Source organism: Berghia stephanieae, chromosome 15 (genome assembly GCF_034508935.2).
Source record: "Berghia stephanieae isolate SIO BIC M18660-M18661 chromosome 15, UCSD_Bste_1.3, whole genome shotgun sequence".
In the NCBI taxonomy this organism is placed as follows: domain Eukaryota; kingdom Metazoa; phylum Mollusca; class Gastropoda; order Nudibranchia; family Aeolidiidae; genus Berghia; species Berghia stephanieae.
This window is the reverse complement of record NC_088374.1, coordinates 8,026,647-8,036,646: the sequence shown is the minus strand read 5'-3', so window position 1 is coordinate 8,036,646 and position 10,000 is coordinate 8,026,647. Positions and strand designations below refer to the sequence as shown.

Genomic DNA, 10,000 nt, shown 5'->3' with positions numbered 1-10,000 from the left:
TGAATATTTTAAGATCAATCGCTGAATCTGACATAACTGTTTTTAATTCATATACCAAGTGTGTCTTGAATATTTTAAGATCAATCCCTGAATCTGACATAACTGTTTTTAATTCATATACCAAGTGTGTCTTGAATATTTTAAGATCAATCCCTGAATCTGACATAACTGTTTTAATTCATATACCAAGTGTGTCTTGAATATTTAAGATCAATCCCTGAATCTGACATAACTGTTTTTAATTCATATACCAAGTGTGTCTTGAATATTTTAAGATCAATCCCTGAATCAGACATAACTGTTTTTAATTCATATACCAAGTGTGTCTTGAATATTTTAAGATCAATCCCTGAATCTGACATAACTGTTTTTAATTCATATACCAAGTGTGTCTTGAATATTTTAAGATCAATTCCTGAATATGACATAACTGTTTTTAATTCATATACCAAGTGTGTCTTGAACATTTTAAGATCAATCCCTGAATCTGACATAACTGTTTTTAATTCATATACAAAGTGTGTCTTGAACATTTTAAGATCAATCCCTGAATCTGACATAACTGTTTTTAATTCATATACAAAGTGTATCTTGAATATTTTAAGATCAATCCCTGAATCTGACATAACGGTTTTAATTCATATACCAAGTGTGTCTTGAATATTTTAAGATCAATCCCTGAATCTGACATAACTGTTTTAATTTATATACCAAGTGTATCTTGAATATTTTAAGATCAATCCCTGAATCTGACATAACTGTTTTCATTCATATACCGTGTGTGTCTCTTGAGATTCCTCTGAAGGCCTTAAAAGTACTATTTAAAAAATTGTTGTCATTACGAAAATGGTTGTGCGGCTATGTGGTCTAGTGGTAAAACACTCGCTTTCTGATCGGAAGGTCCTGGGTTCGAGCCTCGCTCGACGCATAGTTGAGTCCTTGGAAAAGACTCTTTACCCACATTCTCTCACCGTACTTGGGTGTAAAATGAGTACCTGGCCGTTAACAGCGTTGTCTTTGTCCGAAAAATTGTAATATCGCCTAACAGGCGTCATGTCTCGTCCTACATGTTAAATGTTGCTGTTGACCAGGAACCCCTTGTAAAGCGCTTTGAGCACGTTAAGTGGATATTGCGCTATATAAAAGCTCAATAACAATAATAATACGAAAATGGTTGCAACCGTCTACACCAGAAGCTGATTTTGGAATTTTCATTAGATAGACTGCTCGGAGCCGATGTTAATTCGCCTCCTAGAAACCTAAAACTTGGTCGTAACTAATTATAAATAGAGCTTTTATATAGCGCAATATCCACTAAAATGTGTTCAAAGCGCTTTACAATGGGTCCCTGGTCAACAGCAACATTCAACATGTAGGACGGAACGTGCCGCCTGTTAGGCGATATTACAATTTTTCGGACGAAGACTACGCTGTTAACATCCAGGTACTCATTTTACACCTGGGTACGGTGAGAAAATGTGAGTAAAGAGTCTTTTCCAAGGACTCAACTATGCACCGAACGCGAGGCTCGAACCCAGGACCGTTCGATCCGAAAGCGAGTGTCATACCACTAGACCACATAGCCGCACTAATTCAAACAACACGTTTAAAGACAATAGAATGCTCGATATATAAACTGTTCCTTTAATTTCCACGTGAAAATCCTTAATGTTACAAACATAAAATAATAATATCCCAATATTAATAGTAAGGTTATCCTTTCGAGAAATCACGTGAACACAGGCTTCCCCGCAAAAGTCATGATCTCAATGTCCGGTTTTCCAGCGCTAGAGCCTGATATTATTTCGTATTGCGAGGCAATGGAAGGACTAGTGGGTTATAATGGGTGTTAGATTTTCTTTTGGTTCAAGTAGTTGTGAATGTGATAATGATAATAATAATAATGATGATGATGATGATGATGATGATGATGATGATGTTGATGATGATGATGATGATGATGATGATGATGATGATAATGACGATGATGATGATGATGGTGGTGGTGGTATATATATATATATATATATATATATATATTATATATATATATATATATATATATATATACATATATATATATATATATATATACATATATATATATATATATATTATTTAAAATATTTACCACAATGTTTGGGGCAGTCTACATCGATGTTTCAGGCTTAATTTGCCATCTTCAGGACTGAGTTGTTTTGTTGACTGTTGTTGTTTCTTGAAGTGGTTCCGGTTTGAAGTTAATTAAGAGGAATTTGCGCCGATGGGGACACTTTCCGTAGATCTCATTTTTCATGTTGAGTGTGGCTTCATGAGGTTGTTTGATTATGGTATATTTTTCTTCCAGGCATAAGCTACATTGTTTTGATGTTGGTGTGTATCCTGTTGCTTTAGATAAAATTTTCCATGAAATGTTGTGGTCTATTTTGTTGTCTTTTAATTTCCAAATATGTTCGCTGAGTTTTGTGGATGTTTTTTTGTTAGTGTTTCTAAATGTTGAGGTGTGGAGGTTGTATCTTGTTTTGAAATTATTTTCTGTTAGTCCTACATATTTTTCTTGCTTGTTTGTTTTAGTTTCTGTGACTGTGGCTTGGTAAATTAAACTTGATTCTAAGCATTGTTTGTTTAGCGGGCAATGTTCTTTATTTCTGCAGTTGCATTTTCTAGTGGGTGGGTTTTGCTCTTGTCGGTGGTTTATTAATATTTTTTTGTTGTGGCTTGAAATTATTTGTTCTATGTTGCGCATACACGAGTAACTTATTTTTATGGTATTCCTGTTGATAATTTTATGTAGCTTGTGGTTTTTTGGAAAGTGTGTATCAATTAGTTTCAGGAACTGCTGTCCTATGTTTGTGCTGACGTTTATGTCGAAAGGTGGGTTGAACCAAGTTATGTGTCGTTTTCTTGTTTTATGTTCTTCACTTGTGTGTTGGGGTTTACATGAGAGGGAGGCGTCTGTGTATACAAATGGTGTGTTGTATCCACTTTTTGTGAGTGCTTCTTTGTAGGGGGTGGCTGCGACGTTGAATATCTCTCTGTTTTCCGAAAGTTTGCTCACCCTCAGTGCAATGTTTTTTGGTATGTTTTCAATGACGGGACGGGGGTGGTTGCTGTTTTTATTAATGTAGCTAATGGTGTTGTTTGGTTTTCTGAACGGTTGGAATGAATTGGATTTTATGTCGAATGTGATGTCGAGGAAGTCAACTGTTTTTTGTTTGCTTCTATCGTGATTTTTAAATTGTTGTTTTGGAATATTTTACAGATTTGTTTTTTGATGTTTTCGTTCGCTCTTGGTCGTCTGTTGGTTATAGCGAGTCCGTCATCTCTATAGAGGCCGATGTATGTGTGTGTATGTTGTAGTTGTGACAGGATGTAGAGTCCGACCAGTTCGCATGTTTCAGCACCGTCGAACGAACCCATTGTTACGTCGAAATCATTGTGTCGCTTTGTCCACGGTGTGTTGTCGTAGTATAGTGTGCTGTGCTTGGTGTGTTTGATGATGTGTTTTTCCTCTTCTGTGATGTTGGTGTATTTTGCTGCGAATTCCAATGCTTTGTTTAGTAAGTCTGGAGTGATGGAGGGGTAAAAATCGCAAATGTTGAAAGAGATGAAGGTGCAGTTTTCTTTGTTTTGGATATTTTTGAACCATTCAATGACTTCATCGGTGTTTTTCCACTGGTTGAATTTAGTTGCTTCTTTGACGTTTTTATTTATTTTTTCTAATATCTTTTTGCTGATTTTTCCAATTTCAGATTTGTATGGATTTATTAGTCTACATTTAGGATTATTTTTGAAGTCAGGCTTGTGATCTTTTAATGTGATGAACGCTTCTCTTCTTGGTGCTATATCGATTCGATCGCTAAGGTCAAGTCTGTTCGCTATATTCTTATCTTCTTTTGTGATCTCTTCGGTTCTATGTGTTCTGTCTTTCTTATAGTCTTTGTTGATTTGTTTGTGTGTCATTTTATCATATTCCTCAGGTGTCATTTTATAATAGTTGTTGGATTTGTCGGCTGGTATCAGAAGTTGTTTTTCTTTGTTTATTTTCTTCACATCGTTAGTCAGTTGGTTTTGGAAGTTGTTATTTTTGTTTTTGAACTGCACACTTTGAATGAGATCTAAAAGTCCGTCTTCTAATTTTTTTAATTCAGGTATTGGGGGGGGGGGGGTGAATTTGTAGAGTTGAAGCCGTACGTTTTTTTGTGGGTGGTTTCTAAATGTGGGTTCAGAAAAAAGAATGTTCTCCATCGTAGATTCTTGACAAATGTTTCTGTTCTTGCTATTAGTGATTTAATGTAAGATTTTCTGTTGCAGGTAGGGATATTCTTTGTAGAATATGGGAAAGTAGTAGGTCTAAGTTGTGGCGTAGTATCCATTTTGTGTCTAAGAGTGCTCAACGGTGCGGAGCTGTGTATTGAATCGTGTTTGATACAAATATGGTACGAAAAGTGCTCGACATGTAGTAATGGAGCGAATTATTATTTAAAATATTTACCACAATGTTTGGGGCAGTCTACATCGATGTTTCAGGCTTAATTTGCCATCTTCAGGACTGAGTTGTTTTGTTGACTGTTGTTGTTTCTTGAAGTGGTTCCGGTTTGAAGTTAATTAAGAGGAATTTGCGCCGATGGGGACACTTTCCGTAGATCTCATTTTTCATGTTGAGTGTGGCTTCATGAGGTTGTTTGATTATGGTATATTTTTCTTCCAGGCATAAGCTACATTGTTTTGATGTTGGTGTGTATCCTGTTGCTTTAGATAAAATTTTCCATGAAATGTTGTGGTCTATTTTGTTGTCTTTTAATTTCCAAATATGTTCGCTGAGTTTTGTGGATGTTTTTTTGTTAGTGTTTCTAAATGTTGAGGTGTGGAGGTTGTATCTTGTTTTGAAATTATTTTCTGTTAGTCCTACATATTTTTCTTGCTTGTTTGTTTTAGTTTCTGTGACTGTGGCTTGGTAAATTAAACTTGATTCTAAGCATTGTTTGTTTAGCGGGCAATGTTCTTTATTTCTGCAGTTGCATTTTCTAGTGGGTGGGTTTTGCTCTTGTCGGTGGTTTATTAATATTTTTTTGTTGTGGCTTGAAATTATTTGTTCTATGTTGCGCATACACGAGTAACTTATTTTTATGGTATTCCTGTTGATAATTTTATGTAGCTTGTGGTTTTTTGGAAAGTGTGTATCAATTAGTTTCAGGAACTGCTGGAAGAAAATAAACAAAGAAAAACAACTTCTGATACCAGCCGACAAATCCAACAACTATTATAAAATGACACCTGAGGAATATGATAAAATGACACACAAACAAATCAACAAAGACTATAAGAAAGACAGAACACATGGAACCGAAGAGATCACAAAAGAAGATAAGAATATAGCGAACAGACTTGACCTTAGCGATCGAATCGATATAGCACCAAGAAGAGAAGCGTTCATCACATTAAAAGATCACAAGCCTGACTTCAAAAATAATCCTAAATGTAGACTAATAAATCCATACAAATCTGAAATTGGAAAAATCAGCAAAAAGATATTAGAAAAAATAAATAAAAACGTCAAAGAAGCAACTAAATTCAACCAGTGGAAAAACACCGATGAAGTCATTGAATGGTTCAAAAATATCCAAAACAAAGAAAACTGCACCTTCATCTCTTTCGACATTTGCGATTTTTACCCCTCCATCACTCCAGACTTACTAAACAAAGCATTGGAATTCGCAGCAAAATACACCAACATCACAGAAGAGGAAAAACACATCATCAAACACACCAAGCACAGCACACTATACTACGACAACACACCGTGGACAAAGCGACACAATGATTTCGACGTAACAATGGGTTCGTTCGACGGTGCTGAAACATGCGAACTGGTCGGACTCTACATCCTGTCACAACTACAACATACACACACATACATCGGCCTCTATAGAGATGACGGACTCGCTATAACCAACAGACGACCAAGAGCGAACGAAAACATCAAAAAACAAATCTGTAAAATATTCCAAAACAACAATTTAAAAATCACGATAGAAGCAAACAAAAAAACAGTTGACTTCCTCGACATCACATTCGACATAAAATCCAATTCATTCCAACCGTTCAGAAAACCAAACAACACCATTAGCTACATTAATAAAAACAGCAACCACCCCGTCCCGTCATTGAAAACTACCAAAAAACATTGCACTGAGGGTGAGCAAACTTTCGGAAAACAGAGAGATATTCAACGTCGCAGCCACCCCCTACAAAGAAGCACTCACAAAAAGTGGATACAACACACCATTTGTATACACAGACGCCTCCCTCTCATGTAAACCCCAACACACAAGTGAAGAACATAAAACAAGAAAACGACACATAACTTGGTTCAACCCACCTTTCGACATAAACGTCAGCACAAACATAGGACAGCAGTTCCTGAAACTAATTGATACACACTTTCCAAAAAACCACAAGCTACATAAAATTATCAACAGGAATACCATAAAAATAAGTTACTCGTGTATGCGCAACATAGAACAAATAATTTCAAGCCACAACAAAAAAAATATTAATAAACCACCGACAAGAGCAAAACCCACCCACTAGAAAATGCAACTGCAGAAATAAAGAACATTGCCCGCTAAACAAACAATGCTTAGAATCAAGTTTAATTTACCAAGCCACAGTCACAGAAACTAAAACAAACAAGCAAGAAAAATATGTAGGACTAACAGAAAATAATTTCAAAACAAGATACAACCTCCACACCTCAACATTTAGAAACACTAACAAAAAAACATCCACAAAACTCAGCGAACATATTTGGAAATTAAAAGACAACAAAATAGACCACAACATTTCATGGAAAATTTTATCTAAAGCAACAGGATACACACCAACATCAAAACAATGTAGCTTATGCCTGGAAGAAAAATATACCATAATCAAACAACCTCATGAAGCCACACTCAACATGAAAAATGAGATCTACGGAAAGTGTCCCCATCGGCGCAAATTCCTCTTAATTAACTTCAAACCGGAACCACTTCAAGAAACAACAACAGTCAACAAAACAACTCAGTCCTGAAGATGGCAAATTAAGCCTGAAACATCGATGTAGACTGCCCCAAACATTGTGGTAAATATTTTAAATAATAATTCGCTCCATTACTACATGTCGAGCACTTTTCGTACCATATTTGTATCAAACACGATTCAATACACAGCTCCGCACCGTTGAGCACTCTTAGACACAAAATGGATACTACGCCACAACTTAGACCTACTACTTTCCCATATTCTACAAAGAATATCCCTACCTGCAACAGAAAATCTTACATTAAATCACTAATAGCAAGAACAGAAACATTTGTCAAGAATCTACGATGGAGAACATTCTTTTTTCTGAACCCACATTTAGAAACCACCCACAAAAAAACGTACGGCTTCAACTCTACAAATTCACCCCCCCCCCCCAATACTGAATTAAAAAAATTAGAAGACGGACTTTTAGATCTCATTCAAAGTGTGCAGTTCAAAAACAAAAATAACAACTTCCAAAACCAACTGACTAACGATGTGAAGAAAATAAACAAAGAAAAACAACTTCTGATACCAGCCGACAAATCCAACAACTATTATAAAATGACACCTGAGGAATATGATAAAATGACACACAAACAAATCAACAAAGACTATAAGAAAGACAGAACACATAGAACCGAAGAGATCACAAAAGAAGATAAGAATATAGCGAACAGACTTGACCTTAGCGATCGAATCGATATAGCACCAAGAAGAGAAGCGTTCATCACATTAAAAGATCACAAGCCTGACTTCAAAAATAATCCTAAATGTAGACTAATAAATCCATACAAATCTGAAATTGGAAAAATCAGCAAAAAGATATTAGAAAAAATAAATAAAAACGTCAAAGAAGCAACTAAATTCAACCAGTGGAAAAACACCGATGAAGTCATTGAATGGTTCAAAAATATCCAAAACAAAGAAAACTGCACCTTCATCTCTTTCGACATTTGCGATTTTTACCCCTCCATCACTCCAGACTTACTAAACAAAGCATTGGAATTCGCAGCAAAATACACCAACATCACAGAAGAGGAAAAAACACATCATCAAACACACCAAGCACAGCACACTATACTACGACAACACACCGTGGACAAAGCGACACAATGATTTCGACGTAACAATGGGTTCGTTCGACGGTGCTGAAACATGCGAACTGGTCGGACTCTACATCCTGTCACAACTACAACATACACACATACATCGGCCTCTATAGAGATGACGGACTCGCTATAACCAACAGACGACCAAGAGCGAACGAAAACATCAAAAAACAAATCTGTAAAATATTCCAAAACAACAATTTAAAAATCACGATAGAAGCAAACAAAAAAACAGTTGACTTCCTCGACATCACATTCGACATAAAATCCAATTCATTCCAACCGTTCAGAAAACCAAACAACACCATTAGCTACATTAATAAAAACAGCAACCACCCCCGTCCCGTCATTGAAAACATACCAAAAAACATTGCACTGAGGGTGAGCAAACTTTCGGAAAACAGAGAGATATTCAACGTCGCAGCCACCCCCTACAAAGAAGCACTCACAAAAAGTGGATACAACACACCATTTGTATACACAGACGCCTCCCTCTCATGTAAACCCCAACACACAAGTGAAGAACATAAAACAAGAAAACGACACATAACTTGGTTCAACCCACCTTTCGACATAAACGTCAGCACAAACATAGGACAGCAGTTCCTGAAACTAATTGATACACACTTTCCAAAAAACCACAAGCTACATAAAATTATCAACAGGAATACCATAAAAATAAGTTACTCGTGTATGCGCAACATAGAACAAATAATTTCAAGCCACAACAAAAAAATATTAATAAACCACCGACAAGAGCAAAACCCACCCACTAGAAAATGCAACTGCAGAAATAAAGAACATTGCCCGCTAAACAAACAATGCTTAGAATCAAGTTTAATTTACCAAGCCACAGTCACAGAAACTAAAACAAACAAGCAAGAAAAATATGTAGGACTAACAGAAAATAATTTCAAAACAAGATACAACCTCCACACCTCAACATTTAGAAACACTAACAAAAAAACATCCACAAAACTCAGCGAACATATTTGGAAATTAAAAGACAACAAAATAGACCACAACATTTCATGGAAAATTTTATCTAAAGCAACAGGATACACACCAACATCAAAACAATGTAGCTTATGCCTGGAAGAAAAATATACCATAATCAAACAACCTCATGAAGCCACACTCAACATGAAAAATGAGATCTACGGAAAGTGTCCCCATCGGCGCAAATTCCTCTTAATTAACTTCAAACCGGAACCACTTCAAGAAACAACAACAGTCAACAAAACAACTCAGTCCTGAAGATGGCAAATTAAGCCTGAAACATCGATGTAGACTGCCCCAAACATTGTGGTAAATATTTTAAATAATAATTCGCTCCATTACTACATGTCGAGCACTTTTCGTACCATATTTGTATCAAACACGATTCAATACACAGCTCCGCACCGTTGAGCACTCTTAGACACAAAATGGATACTACGCCACAACTTAGACCTACTACTTTCCATATTCTACAAAGAATATCCCTACCTGCAACAGAAAATCTTACATTAAATCACTAATAGCAAGAACAGAAACATTTGTCAAGAATCTACGATGGAGAACATTCTTTTTTCTGAACCCACATTTAGAAACCACCACAAAAAAACGTACGGCTTCAACTCTACAAATTCACCCCCCCCCAATACCTGAATTAAAAAAATTAGAAGACGGACTTTTAGATCTCATTCAAAGTGTGCAGTTCAAAAACAAAAATAACAACTTCCAAAACCAACTGACTAACGATGTGAAGAAAATAAACAAAGAAAAACAACTTCTGATACCAGCCGACAAATCCAACAACTATTATAAAATGACACCTG

The 10,000-nt window shown here is 36.0% G+C and overlaps 1 protein-coding gene across 1 annotated transcript in view; it reads left to right on the top strand.

Annotated features, from left to right (window-relative positions):
- Positions 1-10,000, top strand: part of LOC144960597 (uncharacterized) — a 30,392-nt gene that overhangs the window by 14,605 nt on the left and 5,787 nt on the right. The window lies entirely within an intron of this gene.